Raw genomic sequence first — 24,013 nt, forward strand, 5'->3', positions numbered from 1 at the left:
AGCAGCCCCTTTAAATAATGAAACAGGGGCTGCAACCTTGTACACTCCATAAAAACATGGAACACGGACTCTTCCAGACCGCAGAAATTGCAGGCGGCATGGGAGCCCGTGAACTGGCTTAAAAACTTATTGCACAGGACTGCTCCGTGCAACACCCTCCAGGCCAAGTCCCCAATAAATAGTGGGAGGACTCCCGCATAGAGAGCACTCCATCGGGGACCCCCGCCTCCTCCGGACGACAAGATGGTGCGCCATGGCATGTCTGGATGGCAGACGAGGATGGCAAGGTTGAGAACGTGCAGGAGCAGCCCGTACAGGAAACCCCTACACGCAATACTGAAAGGCACAGAGGGGATTTCCCCGAGGAGGCTCAAGTTGTGAGGCGCCGGCTCCTGACGGAGGTTCCGGGCCTTGGGCAACAGCTCTGCAAGCCAATGAGCATACTCACAGGTGCATACATTATAGATGGTGCAGGATACATTTTGCAATGCCCTTCAGTTTGAACAAACTAACACAGTTGGGCATATGCCAAAACCTTTACTATATGCCAAGGAATCAAAGATGCCCACCCTGGTGGTCACCTATTTCTCTATACTTGCAGATGCCAAGCTGGGCAAGACTCCGCAGCAGATTCACCACAAGTTCTTCCCTTCTCTTCACCCTGCCCACCAGCTGGTCAAACTTGCCAAGGCAGAGTGAAAAGAAGCTGAAGGTTCGTTAGTATTTTAATCACTGGTAGACACCTTTGTGTGGTCACAGGAGTGTGATCAATGTGAGCTGCATAACCAAAGGATAGCTGGCAGAGCCTGAGAGTTTTGCTCACAATACAACATTTATAGCTTCCTCAGTCATTGAGGACCATGATAAAGTGCAACATCCCCACTGACACCTGGGAGTCCCTGGCCAAAGACCGCCCTAAGTGGAGGGAGTGCATCTGGAGGGCGCTGAGCACCTCGAGTCCCTTCGCCGATAGCATGCAGAAATCAAGCGCAGGCAGCGGAAAGAGCATGCAGCAAACCAGTCCCACCCACCCTTTTCCACAACGACTATCTGTCACACCTGTGACAGGGACTGTGGTTCTCATATTGGACTGTTCAGCCACCCAAGGACTCATTTTTAGAGTGGAAGCAAGTCTTCCTCGATTCCGAGGGACTGCCTATGATGATGATGAGTCATTGAGTACATCATTTCATAACACTGTGGTGATCATAGGCCTGCAATTGGGCCGTGTCACACTCTACTAAGGCCCCAAGATGGTGGCAGGAGGCGCGCGCACATTGCCAGCCAGATGTGCATCGCCCGCCCTATTGAGTAAGGAAAACAAGAGACGTCCTTTACCCAGGTCTCAAGCAGGCATTCGGCTCATTGCATGTGCAGAAACAGGGCCTAAAGCTTGCTTGAGATCCCTGCTTCAACATTGGTTTGCCCTGAGCCAGCCACCAGGGTTGGTACTTGGGGAAACCAGCCGTACTGACCACCTGCCAACCAAAAAGGGTAGGTAGCTTACCTGAATGTGGAGCCGGGCCCAATATTAAAAGAACGATTCCTGACCCGACTCCTGGTCATGGACTCACTCTGACGCTCGCCACCCACCGGACCGCGACCACCCCCCCCCCCCACCTGACCCGACCCACAGACTCACTTACCTGAGGGCCGCTGCCACGCTGGCAGTAGCCTGATTGTTCTGCTCACTTCCTCTGGCCTTCACCGGCAGGCTGTTACAATGCACCACTCTATAACAATAAGGTCCAAGGCCCCAATATCTGGGGATACTCGGACCTCACCATTTTGACACAGGGTACTTGCACTTCACCCCTCCCCCCGCCACCTTGAATGCTCCAAATGGGTGCCCCCGAATATCTCGGCCATAGAACAACAGAGGTGGCCATTTGACCCTTCGCGTCATCTCTTTGAAAGACCTATCAAATTAGTCCCATTCCATTGCTCTTACCCCATTGCCCTGCAAATCTTTCCTTTCCCGGTATTTATCCAGTTCCCTTTTGAACGTTACTATTGAATCTGCTTCCACCACCCTTTCATGTAGTACATTCCAGATCGTAACATTTCTCCTCATCTCCCCCCTGGTATGTTTGCCATTTATCTCAAATCTGTGTCCTCTGGTTACCGACCCTCCTGCCAATGGAACCTATATCTATGTATTAACTCTATCGAAACCCCTCATAATTCTGAATATCTCAATAGAATCATAGATTGAGATGTGAGTAAAATGTTGGTTTCAGTACTTGTTTTAAGTTGTATGTGTCCTCTCTGCTTCTACTCTATATCTGGATTATTCCTTTAGCTTGAAGCGATGAAAAAGCTTGGAAGTTACTTATTGGGGCAGAAATTCCGACGTCCCAGGCCCGTACAAAGTTTCTACGGACCCGGGAAGGCATCGGAAAAGCTGGTTTTCACTGCGCAATGCGTATGCGCTGAAAACCGGCTTTTCCGATCTGTCAAGCTGGAGCTCGACAGATCATCCGCAGATCGGGAGCAAGGACATTTGCTTGGGCAAGATTGCGGGATTTACCCATATCTTGCCCAGGAAATGTCCTCAAAATTTTTGAGTCTGATAAAAGCAGGCACATAACCTACTTTTACAGGCACAAGTGCTTAAAAATACACAAAAACATTTTAAAATAAGGTTATAAAAACACATTTTATTGTTGAAAAACCTCCCCACTATGGTAAGTTTATTTTAAAGCATAATTAAAAAAAAATGTTTTAAATCGTATAAATATTTTTTTTTATAAGGCATTAATAACTTTAACTTAAATGAATCTTAAATGTGTAGTGTATATTTTCTATTTGGTATTAGTGTTTTGGGTGTTGGAGGGGGTAATTCATTCATAATAATGGGAACTCCAACTTATGGAGTTCCCATTATCATGAATGAGAAAATATTGTACCTTGATTGGCTACCCAGAGCCATGTGACTCCAGCTCCAGCTGACGGACGTCCCACCGTGCACGCGCTGTGATGCGCAGGGAGTGAAGGCCTCAGGACTGGGATCTCGAGCGGGTGCAGCAGGAACAGGTAAGTGGGCATTTGTTTTCTTTTTTTCAGTGGTTTGCCCATGGGAAGACCTCGACTGGGATTTTTAGGCCAATATAACTGCTAGTGGAGAGTATAGGCTTTCTATACAGTGTAGGAAGCTGCCGTTATTTAGCAACTCTTCTGTTGGTTTCAGTTGTGCAAACATTACATCACATCAAAGTGTTAACTGTAGCACACTTGCCTCTGAGTCAGAAGGCTAGGGGTTCAAATCCTACTCCAGGGACTTGAGCACATAAATCTAGGCAGGGAGTGCTACACTGACTTTCAGATGAAATGTTAAACTGAGGCCCCATCTGCTTTCTCAGGTAGCTGTAAAAGATTCCATGGCACCAGTTTGAAGAAGAACAGGAGAGGTGTCCTGACCAATATTTATCCCTCAATCAACATAACACAAAAACAGATTATCTGGTCATTATCACATTGCTGTTTGTGGGAGCTTGCTGAGTGCAAATTGGCTGCTGCATTTTCCACACTACAACAGTGACTACACTCCAAAAGTACTTCATTGGCTGCAATGTGCTTTGAGACATCCGGTGGTCGTGAAAGGCGCTATATAAATGCAAATCTTTCTTTTTTTATAGGTCAAGGTTGTTTCTAATTGTATTAACAGGAACAGATTACTGCAATTCTGTTCAATTGCAGTTTGACAATTGGATTAACTTATCTTTAAAATAATCACATTCCCAACTTAAAAGGCACATTGACAATTGAGGCACAATCATTTGCGTAATAAGATTTTCAATTGTGCAGAAATCTGAAGCAAATTCAAGGCTACTGCATACCTGGCAGTAAGTGATGCTTTTTATTTCTGCCAGTGAAGCCTTCTAGATCACTTACAAAGGACAAAGTCATGCCTTCGCTCTCGTCAGAGCCATAGCTGGAAATGAAATCCGTGTCGCAGCAAGTCTCGGTTATCCAAGTAATTGGGAGTGGAGTTCTCTGTAACTCTGAACTGAGCTTGTATTGTACTTGGGAATATGTCCAGGATTTGAGACTCTGTGATCTGATTATTGTGAGAACCAGATTCTGCGGTGTAGGGGCCATCATGTGTTTTTGGCCAGTTATACTGTAGATTTTGTATTAAAGTTAAAAAATGTCACAGAATCCTAGAAGCTAGGATCGGAGGAGGCCATTCGGCCCATCATACCCATTCCAGCCCTTGAAAGAGCTATCCAATTAGTTCCATATCCCTGTTCATTCCCTATAGCCCTGCCCATTTCTCTTTTTCTTTTTAAATGATGTATCCAGTTCACCAGCATGTGGCCAGATCTGTGCTTATTCTCTACTTATTCTGACCAGAGGGCAGTGAAGAGCTGGTGCTAAGACTCCATAATAATGACTTTCACTGCTGTGTGGCAGGTACCGCTGTTCTGTTCAGTGCAACGAGCATTGTGCAGTACTGAGAGAGGACTACATTGTTGGGGGCGGGGGATGCCTTCCTATGAACAAGACATCAAACCCATGGTCCTATCTGCTGCTTCTCGTAGATGTTAAAATAAAAGATCCCGTAACACTATTGGAAGAAGAGCAGGGAGTTCTCCAACATTCTGCCCTTGGTCAACATTCCACCCTCAACTATCACCACCGGCAGGAAATTAATTTGTCGGATGCTGTTAGTGCAGAGTAACTGCTTGTATTAACTATCTAACTAAAGTGAGTTCAGGTCAAACAGTGATACACGCTGTAAAACATGTTCTGAAGTGAGAAGGTACTAAATAAATGCAAGTATATTTTAGTCTACGACTAGAGGTGCTATTTTTACAGAGGTGTCCTAATGAACAGATCAACCAATTTAAATGACACTCGTCTTTAACTCCAGAGACATATTTGTTTTTCTAAGGACTTTTCTTTCTATTTTTTCCCTTTGTGCTGTCTCTCCATACCGTTCACTATCTCTGGTCGAGAAACAAAACTGACAACCAGCCCCTTGCCTCTGCCCCTACTCTGGCCACCACCGATTCCCCGATGATGCTTCTTCCTCCGCCCACCCCTCTCTCTAGGATAGTGCCTGGCCTATACATGATGGCATAGCTGAGCATGAGAACTTACTATGTGGGAAATTATGGATGAGAAGTCTTAATCTAGCACCCTAGGCCATGGTGTATTGGACAGTGAATAAAAGGAAAGTCCATGCAAAAGAAAAATACAAATGTGCAGTGTGATGAACAGGCATCGCAGCTTCAATCTTGATGGTGACAATTATAACATTGGCCCTGAAATTCCGGCCTCACCGAGTCCGGCGAGGCTTCGCAAAAGCCGTTTTTTGGGGCGCAATGCGCATGCGCCAGCTTTACCAATCTGTCCAGATATCTCTTGACTGATCCTCTGCATCCCCGGGAGATGGACATCCGCACAGGCGAGATTTGGACTATTTGCCTATCTCTTGCCCAGCGGATGTCCTTCAAACTTTTACGCCTGGTAAAAGCAGGCGTGTAGCTTACTTTTACCAGCATAAAAAGTTTTAAAACATAAAAATAAAATTTAAATACACATTTTTATAGTAAAACCCTGTCCATTAAGATAAGTTTATTTTAAACCTTATTAAAACACATTAAAAAAAAAATCCCCCAAATATTTTTTTCTAAAACATTTAATGAACTTTAATTTCAATTAATTTTAAATATGTGTGGTGTTTTTTTTATTTATGTTGTGTTTTGGCGTTTTAGAGGGCTATTCTCTAATAATAATGGGAACTCATAAAATCGGAGCTCCGATTACTATCAATAAAAATACTGCACAGTGATTGGTGGTCCAGGCCCACGTGACTCCAGCTTCTCCGTCCATATCTAGAAGACGTGGACATGCTGTGAAACACGTGGAAAGGCGGCGGCAACGGGCGAGGTACAAAACCCAATTCCGAGCCCGGAATGTCTGAGAGGTTAGACCTCGTGCCTTTTCCACAGATAGACTCGGCAATCAAAAACCACTGGCATCATCTATCAGATCATCAGTTTCATCAAGGGCATGCCTTTTCACCAACAGCTCCCCTCAGTTTACAGTAGTTGTCGTGTCCTGGTGGCATGTGTCAATTTGACTCAACTGATTGCACATTTGTCCCCAAGAAGGTAGTGTGTTTCAATCTTACTCCAGGACTTGGGCACAACTAGGTTGGCATTCCAATGCTGAGGAAATTCAGTATTTGTTAGAGCTGCCCCATCTCAAATAAGTTTTTAAAATGAGATCCTGTATGTCAATTCCGGTGGTTCGGATGAATGTTAGTAATTCCACTATTCGTTGTCTTGGCCAACATTCTTCTCTCAACCAATGCCACCAAAAATAGATTAATTAGTCATTAATAGCATTTCATCTGACCTTGACTACATCAATCTCCCCAGAGGCGATCTTCAGCTAGGTCTGGAGATGTGTAAGATGACTGCCATTTTTGTCTGCATAACAGCCATTTCAGTTCAAAGTAATGTATTGCATCTGAAGCACTTTAAGTCATTTCCTCTCTATAACACCCAGCTTCATTGTAACTGCCCATTTTACCATCTAGTACCATGTATTGCAATGGTAACACGAACTGCCTTCTGCTTTTCAAACATTTACATATTCCTTGATTTGACCTCTAAATCTCCCGCCATGATGTCTTTAAACTTATCTTAGCTGGATGTTCACAAGTATGTAGCCCATGACTACATCAGCCTCTCCAGAGGCCACCTGAAACTAAGCCTGCTGGTGTGGAACCTAGACATACCCCTTGATCCCTACATCCATTGCCTAGACTTCTTTCTTGAATCTTTTTTAAATGGCTTGCCTCTCCTGGACCACTATTGAAACCTGAATCATTGCCTCTCTCACCTTAAGGCTTGTTTCTTTCTAATGCTCTTCCAGCAAACTTCCACCTTCCACAAATTATCACTCTGAGAACACCATGGAGCATGACCTGATCCACACAAAGTTTCACAATCCCATTACGCTCATCCTTGGCAAGTTCTATTGACTCCCTGCAGGCCAGTGCATTGATTGGAGCATCCCTGTCTGGCTTTCCAAATCCTTTCAAGGCCTTGCCTCAACCTATCCTCCATCCCAACACCTTCCACACCTCCATCCACTGTTTACTGCATCTGTCCCTCTTCCTTCTATTTTACCATCAATGGTTGCTGCTTTAGTATTGCACTCATGCCCTTTGAACTCTGGCCTCAAATCCCTCTATGCAACCAGCTCTGTCCAAACTTTGGAGAGGCTCCTAAAAATGCTTCGGTTTGGCCTGCTCTAACCTGACATCATTAGTATTCAATCCTGCTTGTTATCCATTGTTTTTCATCACCCTGAGACTTATTTCTGCATGTGAGGGACACTGTACAAATGTATGTTGCACACAGATGCACAGTAGCAACCCCAATTGATTGATAGAAGCAAGACAGCAGCCATGGCCCCACTTCTGTGCTAGGGAGCAGTGGGGAAATTACCTAGGGTTATGCTCCTTGATTGCCGCCCAGTGACTTTAACTGGAAAGTGCATATGTGGACATCAGGTGAGAACAGGATTGAGCTTAATCATAGAATCATAGAAATTTACAGCACAGAAGGAGAACATTTCAGCCCATCATGTCCCCGCCGACCGACAAAGAGCTATCCAGCCTAATTCCACTTTTCAGCTCATGGTCCATAGTTTTGTAGGTTACAGCATTTCAAGTGCATATCCATGTACTTTTTAATAGTGGTGAGGGTTTCTGCCTCTACCATCCTTTCAAGCAATGAGTTCCAGGTCCCCACCACTCTCTTGGTGAAAAGATTTCCCCTTAAATCCCCTCTAAACCTTCTACCAACTACTTTAAAAATGGAGATGTTGTCCAAGGTGGTAAGCCTGCTGACAGTCACTGTGCAGCACAGAGATGTAACATGGCCACTCGATACCAATGGCTGCTGGCAACCTTAGAACTGTACCTCTGCAAGATTTGTGTCTAGAGGACAGGTGGGGAGAAAGTGAGCAGAGTTCTGGGAATAGCAACAAGTCCAAAGAGAAGTCAAACAAAAGATAGTCTCCTGACCAAGAACTCAGGAGGTAATAATACGAAAACTGCTGGGCAGCTAAAAGGTGTAAACCGACAAATAATGATCACACTTTATTGCAGTGAGTAGATATGTGGCCTTAATCTGAGTCTGGATCAATTCTAAATCAATTTTGGGCTGCTGTACAATTTATATGATTAACAATAATGTATTACAACTTCAATGAATATGGAAATCTCACAGATCTTGCTAACCAAAGTCCACAAACCATTTGAAATATCTGCCCTCTCTATCAAGAAACAGAGGCCTGATTTATGAAAATATATTAACAATTGATTTTGTTTTTAATGTTTCGCTCAATTCAAGTTAAGACAATAAAAGTTAACATTCAGACTGAACCATTCAGAGCAGGAAGCTCTCCCTTCCACCCCTGGTCAGTGCAGATTCCGTGAGTTCAATCAGTGGCCTCAGTATCCCTGGTTTATAAAAGAGTAAAGAGATCCACGGAGGTGTGTGGGGGACCTGACCCATCCACCTCCATGGCACGAACCTGGTATTGCAGTACTTCCAGGAACGGTGCAGTGGCTCTAGGCCTTTTGGCTAAGAGCATTGGCGCAGAGTGATCCTTGACTGGTGCAGGGTGACCTCTGGCGTTTGACAAAGAATTGTAATGATTGGATAACGATTGGACATGAATTAAAAGAAAAAAAAAAAAAAAAAAAAGATCTGCATTGATTCCTGCTCCTGAGTGACCCCCTACTTGAAAATGTATGGTTGAAGGCATGATCTGGTCCTGGCTGTAAGGTCTCCCCTTTGCTTTAATATCTACCAACACTCCATTCAGGCTTGCAAATGAAAGAAATAACTTGCATTTATACAGTGTCTTTCACAGCCTCCCGCAGTGCTTCACAGCAAATGAATTGCTGCCACTGTTACTTGCTCGGCAAACACAGCAGCCAGTTTGCAGACAGCAACAGCTCTCGAACAGGAAATTCGATGAATTACCACTTAATTTGTTTTCATGTTGCTGGTTAAGAATAGAATGTTGGTCAGGGCAACGGGAGAACTGCGTTTCTCTTATTCGAATAGCACCTTTCTGTCCACCTGAACAAGCAGACTTAGCTCAGTAGTAGCACTCTCACCTCCACGTCAGACGATTGCAGGTTCAAACCAGGACTTCAGCATGTAATCTAGGCTGACACTTAATGCAGCACTCTCTCAGCACTGCACTGTTCAGAGGTGCCACCTTTCAGGTGAAACAAGGGGCGGGGGAATTAATAAGAAAGGAAGGCTCAAAAGCTGAGGGTTCTACCGCAATTTCTGCTCCCTTGCCATTGTCTCCATCCCCCACCCAAAATACCCACTCTTATTAATGCATTAACATTAAAATCCTTGGGGGAGAAATTTGGTTGGATAGCACGGGGCGCTACAGGGGCGCTAAAGCGTTTGCAGCCGCGAGTGTTGACATTCGCGCCACTTGGCAAATTCAGTGTGCCGGTACCGGTGGAGCTGAGGAGTGTCGCCCGGTGTGCAACGTCCCTGGTATCCACACAAAAGCAAAATTTGGTTTGTGCGACACCCGTAGCACCCCCGAGTGACTCCACCAGTGAAAGCTGGCATGTAGAGCTGTCCTGGGGCACTAAGGGAAGGAATTACTGCAGGAGGTAAGTGCGATGGATACTTGTTATTTGTGATTTAATTTTATTTGGGGTGAGTAATGTATAGGGAATGATTTTTGTCTTTTTTGTTCCGATTTTCTTTTTGCAGTGAGGCCTCTCGTGTGGCACTACGAAGCTGGCTCTTTAGCACAGGATATTCAGTTGTGCTCCCGGCCTAGCATCCTAAGAGAGGTGTGGAATGATTCCCTGAACGCTCCACTCCATTCTCAGGGCACAAAAATTGAATTTTGCTGGTCCTGTCGCTAAAAAATGACCATCTCTAAATTTAGCATCCACTCGACGTTAACGCCTTAGGAACCCTCCAACCAAATTTCTAGCCCCTTGTCTATAAGTTGCTCCATGACCTTGCATCACCCTATCTCTGTAAACTTTACCTAGATCAATATCTCCTCACAATTTCTCAGTTCCTCCAACTCTGACCTTCCGTGCACCCCCATCCCTTTCCCCCATCATTGGTGGCAGAGCCTTTAGCTACTATGGTCCTACTCTTTGTAACTGCCTCGCTAAACCTCTCCACCTCTAAAGTCCTTCAAAATCCATGGTTGGAGTTTCCAATGGCTTACCGCCCGGTTTCTAGACGATATTGGCCATTGTGGGCGGTAATCAGGTGAGCGAGAAATTCCCTACCTGATTTACACCAGTGGTTTCGACGTACTGCTGGGGAGCGGACCACCGGCATGCACAAATCTGAAGAAGATGAGAAGGTGTAGAAGCTATCAACAGGAGAGCTACTGGTGCCAGAAGAGAGATTGTCACAGCAGATACCTTGTGATGATTTCCTTTCACGTTGAGTCCCAAAGAGGTCCTGGAAATATTTCAGTGGCCTAGTTGTTACGCTGTTATGATATTACAATTAATGCAGCATAAAAATGTCAAACCAAGACAAGGACATTTAGCACATCCGTCTTTGAAGTGCTTTGTTAGTTCCTTCCATAGCCCATCACATCGTGCTGAATCAGGTAGCCAACTATGTTAAATTGTATAATTGATTTATCATTCACTTTTACTGAGGGGCAGTGTAATATATTTGCTTTGTGGGTTCTTTGCTTAAGAATTCATAGCAACACAGTGGTATTAAAAACTAGTTGGTTTATGAGCAAAGGTTTAACAATCACACTAAATGTCACCAGTTCATATACTAGGCTCACAACTGCACATCTCATCGTGGATGATCTAGACTCAACTGATTGGGGTTTTATTGAGTCTTGTGAACATCATGTGACTGGTGAAGTCAATCACAATGCAACAGCTCTACAACTATTTTAGTTGTGCACTTTAATCAAGTGCCCCCTGATTAAAGGTGAGGGCACACTCCAAAAACTTTTCAAGTGCCCCTTTGTTTTTTTTTGAGGGCACAAAAACACAAATTATACAAGTGCCCCCTGGCTAAAAGGGGTGGTGGGGGGGGGGGGGGGCACTAAAACTGACAATAAACAAATTACATTTTGGACATTATATCTAATCAAAATTTGGTTGCCGGGGGTGATGATGCACTCCAGTCCCTCCGGCACCCACCTCTCGCAGAAGGGCACGAGCGTACCGGTGGACACCGCGTGCCCCATCTCCAAGGACACCCTGGCGCAGATGTATGCACGGAAGAGAGGCAGGCAGTCAGGCTGAACGACCCCCTCGACCGCCCGCTGCCTGGACCGGCTGATGGCACCGTTGGGCATGCCCAGTAGCAGTCCTACGAGGAGGCCTTCGGACCTACCCGCTCCCCTCCGCACAGGGTGCCCAAAGATCAGGAGTGTGGGACTGAAGTGCAGCCGGAAATTGAGGAGCAACCCTGTCAAATAATGGAATAGGGGCAACAGCTCTACAACTCATTTGGAGTAAACAATATTAAACATTAAATCATGCCCCCCGATCTGGGGGACACTCCAAACATTTCCCAAGGTCCTTTTTCTTTGTTTTTTTGGGGGTTTTTTTGTATTTTTGTAGGGTTTTTTTTGTGTTTTTTTGGGGGCTCTAAAACCATAATTTACAAGTGCCCCCTATAAAAGGGGAGGGGGACACTAAAACCCGGCATTTAAACAAATTAAACTTTAAAACATAAAATCAAATTAAAATTTGGTTGCCGGGGGTGATAATGTACTCCAGTCCCTCCGACGCCCACCTCTCGCGGAAGGCCGTGAGCGTACCAGTGGACACCGCGTGCTCCATCTCTAAGGACACCCTGGCCCGAATGTAGGCACAGAAGAGAGGCAGGCAGTCAGGCTGAACGACCCCCTCGACCGCCCGCTGCCTGGTCCGGCTGATGGCACCCTTGGCCGTGCCCAGGAGCAATCCTACGAGGAGGCCCTCGGACCTACCTGCTCCCCTCCGCACAGGGTGCCCAAAGATCAGGAGTGTGGGACTGAAGTGCAGCCAGAAATTGAGGAGCAACCCTGTCAAATAATGGAATGGGGCAACAGCTCTACAACTCTTTTAAAGGAGACAAATAAACATTAGGTCAAGTGACCCCCGATCTGGGGGACACTCCAAACATTTCGCAAGGCCCTTTTTTTTTGTTTGTTTTTTTAAATATTTTTGTAGATTTTTTTTTTGTTTTTTTGGGCTCTAAAAACATAATTTACAAGTGCCTCCTATAAAAGGGGAGGGGGACACTAACACCGCCAATTAAAACAAATCAAACTGTAAAATAAATAAAATCAAATTAAAATTTGGTTGCCGGAGGTAACGATGCACTCCAGTCCCTGCTCCATCTCCAAGGACACCCTGGCACGGATGTACGCGCGGAAGAGAGGCAGGCAGTCAGGCTGAACGACCCCCTCGACTGCCCGTTGCCTGGACCGGCTGATGGCACCCTTGGCCGTGCCCAGGAGCAGTCCTACGAGGAGGCCCTCGGACCTACCCGCTCCCCTCTGCACAGGGTGCCCAAAGATCAGGAATGTGGGACTGAAGTGCAGCCAGAAATTGAGGAGCAACCCTGTCAAATAATGGAATGGGGCAACAGCTCTACAAACCTGTGAACATACATTACAGGCAGTACTTATCTCAACAAAACTTTTCATAATGACCCTGCTCCAACTATAAAAAGCTTTTGTATCTACCTTTGATCTCCCATGATTTAAAATGTTGATGTTGCCACCTCCCAATCTTCTTTTACTAATGAGAACAAATTTAGCTCCCTTGGCGTGCATTTACACAGCAGTTAGTTCTGGTTCCAGCCAAACAGATCTAATGTTCACATTGCCTGGTTGCTGTCTGACTGGAACTGCCGAGGAGAGCTTGCCCAGGAGAACTGTTTGTGTGCCTGGATACAGTATGGACAGTGCTCCCTGCCAACAATCAAAAATATAAATGTTTGGAAAGCTGGAAGAAGAGAAAGCCTGCCCTCTAACCATTTAAATTGGGGAAAGATGTGTTTATACAATGGCCCTGAAATTCCGTTTTGGCCTTCCATGGGCATGTTAGAGAAAAAATATGCACCTACCTTAAGCTGCTGCCCACATTCGACTTTCCAATGCTGAGGCCTCTCGAGACTGCCAGTCGCAGTGTGTGTACGTTGACACGTGTGCAGGCCTACAGCTGGAGTCACATGGCTCTGGGCAGCCAATCAGGTAAAGTATCATAGTAATAAGAGTTCCGCAGGGTCCGAAACACCCAAAACACAACCCCAAACACCCAAAACACTAATAAAAAATAGAAAATAATTACACTACATTCATTTAAATTAAAGTTATTAATGTCTTAAAAAAAATAATTTCCCAATTTTTTAAAAAGATTTTTTAAATAAACTTACCATTGTGGGGAGGATTTTTTAATGATAAAATATGTTTTAATAACTTTATTTTTATATGCTTTTGAGTTTTTTAAAACACTTGCGCCTGTAAAAGTAGGCTATGCGCCTGCTTTTTCATGTGCAAGATTTTTGAGGACATTTGTAAGCATAAATATCGGAAATCTCCACTTACAATGTCCTCGCTCCCATCTGCGGAGGATCTGTCAAGCCAGAAAATTGACAGATTGGAAATGCCGGTTTCCAGCACATGCGTATTTCACGCTGTAAACCGGCATTTCCGATGCCTTCCCGGGTCCGTAGGAACTCCATACGGACCAGGGGAGGTCGGAATTGTTGGCCCATTGTCTAAAAAGCCCGCACAACTGCGTAAGCATTTTGCAAATCAAGTTTGACACCACATTAGATCACATACCTTTCAGCCCCATTACCTCCATCACCAAGAAGTACAATGATTGCAATATCATGGGAACACCATCACTTACAGGTTCTCCTGCAAGTCGCACAGCACCCTGATTCAAAGATATATTGCTGTTTCTTCATTATTCCTGGATCATTATCCTAGAATTCCCTACCGAACAACATCGTTGCAGCGCCATCAACACAAGAACTGGCGCGGTTCTACGGGAAGGCCCATCACCACTTTACGCGGGCAACTAGATAGATAGATCTTGGCCAGTTCCCCATCAACAAATAAACATTTCATGTGATGTCAAACTAAAAACAAATTACTCTCTTCAAGGAATCTTGCTCCAGAGTCAAGTTAGGCCCCAACTCCGGATTAACATTACAAGGTTAGTGTCAGTTCAAAGCCGAAAGGTCTATTCACCAACATTAGGCTTGAAGCGCAAAAGAATCTTATAGTCTCTTCGTAACTCCAATAATCCAAACTCTGCACGCAGTTTTATTTTCCCTTTTAATGTCCCAGTATCTTTTTCGAGGATAACCGAACCTAAACACATTACTCCAATGCTTTTTATAGTGTCGGTATCTTTATATGTATAATTCTGTTATCCTTTATAACAACTGACATACATGCTGATGTTTCCTGTCAGCTGTTGACTATTGAAATCTTTGTGATCCACCTTACAGAATTCCTGATAGGTTTCACGTGACTATATCTAATGAGCATCAATTAATTTTTCTCAGTATTAAATTCTACCCAACATGTTGCTACATCTGGACAACTTTTCAAATATTATCCCATTAATTTCAGCATTGTATTTCCCACATAACTTTGCATAATCTACAATTGCAAATATTCTATGTACAATGCCATCATGCAAATTATTGATATACAATATGAGTAGATGTGGTGTAGAAGCAATTTCTGATAATACGTCTGACAGTAGCTCATGATCAGAATTACCAGCATTAATAACCAGCACTCATTTCTTGTTCTCAAGCCTCTCTGACTGATTAACTAATTTAGAGCGTCTTTCAATTTGGTTACAAGTCTTTTGTGAGGGATCTACATAAACGCCTAGAAAAATGATACCCATATATTACCATCATCCTCCGACTCTTACTACTTCAGATAAGTCCAGTCTGTGCTTGTAATGTTTATAGCTCCACACTATGGATGTGGACATATTGTGTACTGCAACTGCAGAGTTAATAATAAACAGAACCAGGCTGTTCCGGAGGCTTCCGTCAGAGCTGCCTGCCATGTTAGGAGTTGTGTGTGCTGTGCTCTGTGAATATATCACATTTGGCGATGAGGATGGGATACTTTGGATGATTTAAAGCTTAAATTTTGTTGGTGAAGGATTCAGCCAGCCGACAGAGAGACTTTGGAAGTTTCTGTCTTTGGAAAAAGCTACAAAAATCTGAGGTAAAATACAGCAAATGGTGTGAACAGCTAGAGATTAAAATGGCAGGTGTAATGGGACATTTGGGTGAATATAGACACAACCAGAAACATTTTAAAGCATAAGTGGATCAGCTAGAAATGTATTTCACTGCACATAACATAATTGAAGTTCCAGACAATGCAGTCCAGAACCAGGCTGTGTTGGAACGTAAGAAAGCGATCTTCTTATCGGTGGCAGGTCCGGCATTGTATGAAACGCTGGTAAATCTGCTTGTGCCTGACGAGCCAAAGGACACAACGCTTAAAGAGATTTTAACAAAACTGAAGCAACACAATAACCCCAAACCGTTAGAAATTGCTGAAAGCTATCGTTTCGGGATTTGGAATCAAAAGACTGATGTATTGATTGCACAGAATACCATGCAATGTACCTTCATAAGTCCAATGGTCAAATTGCAAAATAATGAACTTGAAGATGCTGCATCTAAAACCTAGGAACAAGAGCTAGTTTCTCTGTGGCTTTCTAGTAATGCAAATAACTGGTAGATTTGGACTGCACAGAGGTACACAATCCTGAGTAAGAATTTGCCCAGCAATACGGTCCTACTGGTTTAGGACTGACGGCCCAGAAATATCCAGCTATTGACCGGCAGAAGAATATTTATTTTCATAAATTGATCGTTATCCATGCAATAACATCGCTGTATTATTAGCATGGTTTCAAACATAATAGCTTAAATCACTTCCCGATGAAGACAATATAACACATATTGGGCTGGAGTTTCGGCTCCTCTCTGATCTATTTTCCGCCCGGATCGGCGGCAATGGCGGCGGTGAAGTGTTCTGGCCGGGCGGTCAGTCTCCAGCGCCCCGCAGCGATCCTCGGGTCCGGTTTAGCGGCGATGCGGAGCAGCAACCCCCAGAAAAGCTGCGCCGGGTATGCAACGACCCTGGTTGCAACACTGGCACGAGTTTTCATTCTTGCCTGACCCATACATCGCAAAGCGCGCCTCACATTGACCGCCTGGGAAGTCAGACCCGCCAATGATGCCGGACAGCGGAGAGGTACATAAGGGATTCCTAAGGTAGTGTGATTGTTTATCCTTTTAATTTTTTTTGCGCTTTGTGTTGTAGTGGTGTGGGCAATGTTTTGGGAATGTTTTTGTGGGAGGGTTTTAGGTTCTTTCCCCCCCACCCCCAGACATCTATCGGAGTGCTCCCAGGCCGTCTTTTTTGCTCGGGAGTTTCCCATCCTAGCACCAAGAGGGGTGTACAATGCCTCCCTTACTGCTGCACCCCCTGACACAGGGCTCAGCTGTCCAAACTTACCTACAGAGGCGCAAACTATCCCCGGGCACAAACTTTCCCGCCCCGCCGCCATTATCGCCCCAAAAACATCAAAGTCAAAAATATAGCCCCTTGTCTTAAATTTTCAAGAAAAATAGTATTTTACATTTGCATTGATGAGCACACTGATATTTCCACCCCCATCTTCAACTTGAGGCAAAATGTTGAATTTAATTTAATTGCATAGCCACACGCAGGCAGAATCTTTGCTCTCGTCACTATGTTGGAGTTGGCGCCAGAGTAACATTAAATATTAGTGATGGACTAATTAAACTAGAAATGGTTCTATCTAGATTGCTATCATACTGGGGGCTTGTGATTGCTGTCCTACTGGGGTATTGAGCTCAATTATCCTCTCGTTGTGAAATTCATGCTTTGTTTTGGATTATTCTGATAATTGTAGCAAGTCCTTACAATGGAAGAACAAGGAAACCTGGCTTAAAGAGAGATAAACTGCCCTTTTCCCAGTTGCTCACCACCTCTCCGCTAAATATTAACAACAAATTGTATTTATATGGCGCCTTTAACAGTAAAATGTCCCAAGGCGCTTCATAGGAGCCTTATCAAATGAAATCTGATATCGAGTCACATAAGGAGATACTAGGGCAGATGACCAAATGCTTGGTCAAAGAGGTAGGTTTTAAAGGAGCAACTTAAAGGAGGAGAGAGAGGCGGAGAGGTTTAGGGAAGGAATTCCAATGCTTAGGGCCTCGACAGCTGAAGTCACAGCCACCAATGGTGGAGCGATTAAAATTGGCGATGCTCAAGAGGCCAGAATTGGAGGAGCACAGACATCTCTGATGGGGCTATTTCATTGTATTGCAGCTACCAGGGATGTTAAACTATAAGGGACAGTTCTCCCCACCCACCCCCTACCTTTCCTGTTGCTGAATTACATATAATGAGCCACAATGGGGCACAATGTCAGCAGAGATGGGATATAGTGTACAACTGCAACTCTTCAAGGCTGCAGCTGCTAGTTAGAGGGGCTCCTTCATTTTTACTAGGCATAAATTTGGAAATTGCTGGTTAAACACATAGGCACAATGTTAATCACAAACTTAACATGTACCACTATGTCCCAGCATGGCATGTGTTGCCAAATCTCATTAGTTACAAGGAGTGAGTGTGCTGGTATTGAAAGGCTTGATTCTCCCTGTGTTTCTCCAGGTGCTGTTGAGATACCACAAGCTGCAGACCCAAGATGCTGAGCCTTGCACTTCACAGCACACAGTGGCATGCACTCTGCCTGCAACAAGCACAAACACAGGAATATTGGCCTGAAAATAGCAGATAGATGGTACTATCACAGCAGGTGGAGGTGGATTTTGGAACGGCAAATTGATTGAAGCAAGCTTTACCCAGCACTTTCAGATATTGGCAAAATAAAGTATGAACTCAGGCCTTGGGTGAAGGCAAAGGCTATTGGACAAAGAGCGTTGGTGGGTGGGGAGGTTGTAATGTATGCATCTGTGAGTATGCTCACAGGTTTGTAGAGCTGTTGAAGGCATCCAGACCGCCATGCGGGGGCTGCCTGTCTTTTACCAAGAACTCATCAGAGTCTAGAACAGAGTCACCACCAAGTGCAGTTCTGCCCCCGTCTGGAGTGGTGGCTGTCCTTCAGGAGCCATTGCTCAGGAATCCGTATCTCCACGACAACGGTTTTAGGTGACAGGCAGATGAGAGAGCTGTGTTTGGCAAGGTGACCAGGGTCAGGGACCTACTGGATGGTGGAGGAGTGGGCTGGATGGTGCCAGACGAACTGGCACGGCACCTATCCTGGGCTGACGTCTGGCGCGCGGCCAATGCCATCGAGTCGCTAAAAACAGCACTGGGCCCTGACTCCCTTAGGTGTGTCGAGGATGCTCAGGCACATGGGGCGATCCCGTCTGAACTGACCCCCGTCCGGACGGAATTAACCTCATCGGCGCCAAGTCCCGAAACCTCCTTCGGGAGCCGGCGCCTCACAACTTAAGCCTTCTCCAGGAAAACCCCTCCGTGCCTTTCAGTTCTGCGTGGAGGGGATTCCTGTACGAGCTGCTCTTGCACATTCTCCACTTTGCCATCCTCATCTGCCATCCGGACACACCATGGTGCACCATCTTGCCCTCCAGAAGAGGCAGGGGCCCCCAATGGAGTGCTCTCTACACGGGAGTCCTCCCTCTATTGAGGACTTGGCCTGGAGGGTGTTGCACGGAGTCGTCCCATGCAATAGGGTTTTAAGTCGGTTCACGGACTCCCAGGCCTGCAATTTCTGCGGTCTGGAGGAGTCTGTGTTCCATGTTTTTATCGAATGTGTGAGGTTGCAGCCCCTATTCCATTATTTGAAGGGGCTGCTCCTCAAATTCTGGTTGCACTTCAGTCCCATGCTCCTGATCTTTGGGCACCCTGTGCAGAAGGGAGCGGGCAGGTTGGAAGGCCTCCGCGTAGGACTGCTCCTGGGCATGGCCAAGGGGGCTATCAACCGTGCCAGGCAGCAGGCAATCGAGGGGGTCGGTCAGCCCGACTGCCTGTCTCTCTTCTGTGGATACATTCGAGCCAGGGTGTCCTTGGAGATGGAGCACGTGGTGTCTATCGGTACGCTCGCGGCCTTCTGCGAGAGGTGGGCACCGGAGGGACTGGAGTGCATCATCACCCCCGGCAACCAAATTTTAATTTGATTCTTCAATGTTAAAAGTTTAATTCGATTAAATTTGTTGATTTTAGTGCCCCTTTAATAGGGGGGCACTTGATTCATTGTTTTACAAAAACAATTGTCGAGCTGTTGAGTTGGGAGTGGCTTAGCCAATCACGTGATGGTCACAAGACTCAATAAAACCCCAGCCAGGTGAGATCAGAGGATCCACGATGAGGCAGATGGTTGTGAGCCTGGTGGATGAACTGGTAATGTGTAGTGTGGTTGTTAAACCTTTGCTAATAAACCAACTAGTTCTTAATAGCAATGTGCTGCTCTGAATTCTTCAGCAAAGAACCTATGAAGCAAATGCATTACAGAGGTAACCTCCACCTTTGAGGTCAGGTGATAGAAGGAAAATGGAAAAGAGAAAAAAATACAAACACGCAGAAATGTGCAAACTATGTTTCAATGGTATCCTCATTATTATGGTTGAGACGTTACGTGTGGTTACAAACGAATTAACTTTCTACATTTTTATTCTGTTAGATTCCAAACCCTTGACCTTTTCAATATATATATTCTGTAGTGTGCTTTGAACTTTTTTTTCATCAGCTGCCTTGGAGAGCCCACCAATATCTTCTTCAGTGATCGTTCTCTTGCTGCATTCATTGTACATGTCTGAATCGCACTATCCGTTGCCAGCAGCCAATTACAATTTTAGTGCTTCACAAACTGTATTTCGATTCTATTCACTGTTTAATGTTTCACTTTTCATTTCAAGGTTGTTTAGTTTCCATTTCACATCTTTGGCCAACATCCATATTTCAAAGATTACTCTTCATACATTATTTTGACAGGACATCATTTCCATTTCCTTATCAAATGGCATTCATTTTTTTCTTCAATGATTTTTTTTTAGTTTCCATTCATGCTTCTGACTGCACATGGTCCCTTCAGCTGAGCTGCTGAAAACCATCAGAATTTGGAAATGAAGGAGTAGTTTGCCCCTGTCATTGGGGTTATGTTCCCTGGCCCATCTTATGTTTCCTGGTCTATCCTAAACTCCCTACAATGCCTCTTCTCCCTTCAAATCAGGAATCTATTCCCACATTTTTCTTTTTGCATGCTTCAGAGTCTATATTAACTGTGCGAGGCAGTAGTCGACTCCTAATTCAGGATCTCTTCATTTAACAAAGTATTCTCTGAGATTTAGTGTATGACTCATTTTGCTTTTTTAATGTGTATCTGTTCATAGGCTCCAAGGAATGTTGGTTGTGAAAACTCCACTAGCTCACCAGCAGAGTTCTTTTACTCACCAGTTGTCATGAAGAAAATGCTCTTAGTTGAAACAATCCCCCGAGATGTCTGCGCTCCTCTAATTCTGCCCTCTTGAGCATCCCTGATTATAAGCACTCAACCATTGGTGGCCGTGCCTTCTGTTGCCTAGGCCGCAAGCTCTAGAACTCCCTGCCTAAACCTTCCGCCTCTCTACCTCTCTTTCCTCCTTCAAGACATTCTTTAAAGCATACAGGTACGATGTCCGGAATCCGGAACCTTGGGATCGAGTCCGTTCCGGTTTTTGGGTTTTTCTGGATTTCAGACAAGAAAATCAAGTCTGGAATCCTCGACTGAATCCGTGACGGGTTTTGAGTTGCAAGGCCCGAAATCCGGCAAAACCTGAAATTGGCATGGATTCGGTCGAGGATCCCAGATTTCAGACTTGATTTTCTTGCCTGAAATCCGGAATCCTCGACCAGATCCGTGACAGATTTTGGGTTTTGCCTCAAAAATGTCTGGTTTTCGGACAATAATTCCGGATTCCGGCCGACTCCATCAGCTATGCGCAAAACGTCCGGTTTTCAGACAATTCCGGTTTTCGGAGTTCCGGATTCGGGACGGTGCAAGCTTTTGGTCACCTGAACTAATTTCTACTTATGCGGCTTGGTGCCAAATTGGGTTATCTCATAATACTCCTCTGAAGCACCTTGGGACATTTTACTATGTTATAGGCGCTATATAAATACAAGTTGTTGTTGCTGTTGTTAGTTTAGCAGTAAGTGTTTAACTTTTGCAAAATCTTGACTATCACTTCTTCCTGTGAGTTACATGTATTTTATTTGTTGAATTTCACATGGGTGTAATATTATAATCTAAAGCAAATCGTGCAAGCAATAACTTTGTTTTTCCTGAAGGCAATGACTCATTTCAAAGAGTAGAGTTCCACGGCTGCGGCAAATGAGAGGACCTCATCTAAGTATCTTTTTTCATGTGTGATCCTAGAATGTCTGGACCTGAAACTACATTATGGGATGCTGACATACAACTGCATTGGTCTGTTATACCTCTCGCTACTATTTTAGCGGAGCTGTTAATCAGTTTTAAATAAATGCTTTAACATCTCTGTTAAAATAAGCCCACGAAGGAATGTCAGACACACGTGTTAGTGTTCACATGCAAATATGTTACGCAGTAGTTACTGGGCCTCAGTATTGGTGCAACTGGGTATGGTAGCATGGTAGTTATTCTCATGGACTAGTTATCTAAAGGCTTGGACTAATGATCAGGAAACATGAGTTCAAACCCCACCAGGATAGCTGGGGAACTTAAATTAAATTAAATATATTTGGAATACAAAGCTCGTAGTAGTATTGCTAACCATGAAACTATCGGATTGTCATAAAAACCCATCTGGTTCACTAATGTCCTTTAGGGAAGGAAATCTGCCATCCTTACCTGGTCTGACCAAAATGTGACTCCAGACCCACAGCAAAGTGGTTGATTCTCAACTGCCCTGTGAAATGGCCGAGCAAACCTTATATTCAAGAAGGCGGCTCACCACCACCTTCTCGAGGGCAATTAGAATGGGCAATAAATGCTTGCCTTGCTGGAATATCCACATCCCAGGAATGAATTAAAAAACTGTTGACCTTTTCAATGAGGCAGCTGATTGCGTCATCATCCATGCGTGAGTATTTTCTACTACAGGGCCATGAGGAGGAATCTCGGTCAGTATGTGTTTCTTCTCCTGCACCCCTCCCTCAAAGAAAACAGAACTCTGCCCAGAACAGAGACCACTGTGGTTCTGTCTTCACGAAGGAAGACATGAATAACCTTCTGGAAATATTCGGGGACCGAGGGCCTAGTGGGAAGGAAGAACTGAAGGAAATCCTTATTAGGCAGGAAATTGTATTGGAGAAATTGATGGGATTGAAGGCCGATGTATCCCCGGGGCCTGTTGTCTGCATCCCAGAGTACTTAAGGAAGTAGCCCTAGATATAGTGGATGCATTGGTGATCATTTTCCAACAGTCTATCGACTCTGGATCAGTTCCTATGGACTGGAGGGTAGCTAATGTAACAGCACTTTTTAAGAAAGGAGGGAGAGAGAAAATGGGTAATTATAGACCGTGGGGAAAATGTTGGAATCAATTATTAAAGATGAAATTGCAGCACATTTGGAAAGCAGTGACGGGATCGGTCCAAGTCAGCATGGGTTTATGAAAGGGAAATCATGCTTGACAAATCTACTAGAATTTTTTGAGGATGTAACTGGTAGAGTGGACAAGGGAGAACCAGTGGACGTGGTGTATTTGGACATTCAAAAGGCTTTTGACAAGGTCCCACACAAGAGACTGGTGTGCAAAATTAAAGCACGTGGTATTGGGGGTAATATACTGACGTGGATAGAGAACTGGTTGGCAGACAGGAAGCAGAGAGTCGGGATAAATGAGTCCTTTTCAGAATGGCAGGCATTGACTATTGGGGTGCCGCAGGGCTCAGTGCTGGGACCCCAGCTCTTTACAATATACATCAATGATTTGGATGAGGGAATTGAGTGTAATATTTCCAAGTTTGCAGATGACACTAAGCTGGGTGGCAGTGTGAGCTGTGAGGAGGACGCTAAAAGGCTGCAGGGTGACTCGGACAGGTTAGGTGAGTGGGCAAACATGTGGCAGATGCAGTATAATGTGGATAAATGTGAGGTTATCCACTTTGGTGGCAAAAACACGAAGGCAGAATATTATCTGAATGGCGGCAGATTAGGAAAAGGGGAGGTGCAACGAGACGTGGGTATCATGGTACATCAGTCATTGAAAGTTGACATGCAGGTACAGCAGGCGGTGAAGAAGGCAAATGGTAATTTAATATAGGAGCAGGGAGTTCTTACTGCAGTTGTACAGGGCCTTAGTGAGGCCTCACCTGGAATATTGTGTTCAGTTTTGGTCTCCTAATCTGAGGAAGGACGTTCTTGCTATTGAGGGAGTGCAGCAAGGGTTCACCAGACTGATTCCTGGGATGGCAGGACTGACATATGAGGAGAGACTGGATCGACTGGGCCTGTATTCACTGGAGTTTAGAAGGATGAGAGGGGATCTCATAGAAACATCTAAAATTCTGACGGGACTGGACAGGTTAGATGCAGGAAGAATGTTTCCAATGTTGGGGAAGTCCAGGACCAGGGGACATAGTCTAAGGATAAGGGGTAAGCCATTTAGGACTGAGATGAGGAGAAACTTCTTCACTCAAGGAGTTGTTAACCTGTGGAATTCCCTACCGTAGAGAGTTGTTGATGCCAGTTCATTGGATATATTCAAGAGGGAGTTAGATATGGCCTTTACGGCTAAAGGGATCAAGGGGTATGGAGAGAAAGCAGGAATGGGATACTGAGGTGAATGATCAGCCATGATCTTATTGAATGGTGGTGCAGGCTCGAAGGACCGAATGGCCTATTCCTGCACCTATTTTCTATGTTTCTATGTTTCACAATGTATGGCCTGTTTACCCACTGAGCTATTGGGAAGCA

This window comes from Pristiophorus japonicus, chromosome 16 (genome assembly GCF_044704955.1).
Source record: "Pristiophorus japonicus isolate sPriJap1 chromosome 16, sPriJap1.hap1, whole genome shotgun sequence".
Classification (NCBI taxonomy): domain Eukaryota; kingdom Metazoa; phylum Chordata; class Chondrichthyes; family Pristiophoridae; genus Pristiophorus; species Pristiophorus japonicus.